The sequence below is a fragment of the Corythoichthys intestinalis genome, chromosome 14, assembly GCF_030265065.1.
Source record: "Corythoichthys intestinalis isolate RoL2023-P3 chromosome 14, ASM3026506v1, whole genome shotgun sequence".
NCBI lineage: Eukaryota > Metazoa > Chordata > Actinopteri > Syngnathiformes > Syngnathidae > Corythoichthys > Corythoichthys intestinalis.
Window position 1 is genome coordinate 48,871,527 of NC_080408.1, and position 2,084 is coordinate 48,873,610.

A 2,084-nucleotide genomic window follows, 5' to 3' on the forward strand; every position below is an offset into this window, starting at 1 on the left:
AATGGAATTATATAATATTTTATTATTATTAAATGTATTAGGATCATGGAAGGTCCCACTTAGGGGAAAAATATATATATATATATATCCTGTAACTACATTATATAATATATATATGGAAACACAGCACTGGCCTGCTTACTGTAATCCATGACTGCACTAATGTTAGTTACTTTATATTATGCATCAAGATATAGTCATTTTAAAAATTTAAGTGACTGGTAAAAATAGATTATGACCGGATTTTTATGACCCTGTCAGTCAAAATGACAACGAAAAAGTCTAGCGCAACCTCTGATCGGCGCCGTCTTTGTCGGTACTCGCCGATACCGATACCACCATTTCGGGCCGGATCGGCGCCCCCTGCCGATACTAGTATCGGTATCGGTGCATCTTTACTTATTATTATGGTACAGACTTCGAGCAAGGTCACAGGGAAAACACGGAGTGGATTTTCAGTGATGTGGGCGTTCTCTATATGAACAAGTGGAATGGATTGGATAATTATGCACTGAAGGGGGTCTCTATCTTACTCTATGAAATGAGGGGAAACTAACAGATTTCTGATCATATTAAGGTTAATAATGATAGGTCATATGGTTATTGATTTATAAGGGCGTAACGGTACATGTATTCGTATTGAACCGTTTCGGTACTTGGTGCTCGGTTCAGAACGGAGGTGTACCGAACGAGTTTCTGACGTAATGTAACCCTTACTTTTCGAGCCTGTGAGTCGATCGGGTTAGTTTCTTTGTGTAGATTATATTTACTCCGTCTTCTCTACTATAATGAGGACCAACACGGTAGGACAGTACGAAATGTCAACGGTGTGACAACGTGGCCGCCGCGAGAACGCAGTTAAACGCGGCCGTTAAAGTCAATCAGCCAATATACACCAGTCGCAGTGCGGCCGCGTGTTAGACCCATCTCAGAAGCGGCTCAATGCGATGCACACGAAAAGAACGGCAGAGTTTATTATTTGACGCGAGATGTGGCCCTCTTGCGTCAATACTACTAGCTAGCAGACCGGGCTGACCGGAAGTCACTCATGTAAAAATACGATGGATCCGGTCGATTTTCAAACTAATATGCAATCGTAACCCACTTTTAGAGTCCATCAGATCTCTTGAGTGGTAGATCGGGGCACAGTTGACTTGTCTTTGTTGATTTACAGTTGTCTTCTCTGCTATAATAATAACCGACATGGCCCCGTGTTCAATACAAAACCCTCCTACCACAACAAAACAAGTAGGAACTAATATTCACATTGGAACTAAAGTTATACAACATAAAATATACAATATAAATGAATACTACATCACATTTGTAAAATATAAACACATAATAAAATAAATAATAGCCCATTTAAATAAAATAAATTGAAATGAGCTAAAACACCTGTAATTAAATAAAAAGAATAATACACAGATCCTGCTTACACAATTAAATTTATTAATTTCTGTGTGGCGCTTTAACTTAAGAAAATCCACCAATAAAGCTTTTGAAAACCGTTCATAAGAAGAAAAAAAAATCATTGAGGCATTTCATTTGTAAAATATATGTTAAAATCTATGTCATTGGGATTGCTTTTCTCTTTAGCACAGGACTTTCTTTTTTGTTCTTTCAGAAAGAAAGCTGACCAATACGCGGGGTCCGAAAGGCAAATTGTTTTTGGATTATTATCTTTAAATACCCGCTACTTTTTTAGCAGAATTTCAGCTTTGTATAGGCTACTGTTCCTATTGTTGAAAGCACAAAACTGTGTAATAAACAACTAGAACATTTATATTTTGCATTTTGTTTTCTTACTGTACCGAAAATGAACCGAACCGTGACCTCAAAACCGAGGTAGGTACCGGACCGAGATTTTTGTGTACCGTTACACCCCTATTGATTTAGACTAATATTCTGGAAACGTCATAGTGAATATTTCAGCATTTTTGTGTGTGTGTGTGTGTTTTTTTTTTTTTTAATAAAACAACACCAAATTATTTAGGGGGGCTTCACCGCAAAACTGGTTCGTTTAACTGTCAATACGCTAGGTGGCAGTACCCTCCTGCAAAAAATGCGGAAATGCAAATCTC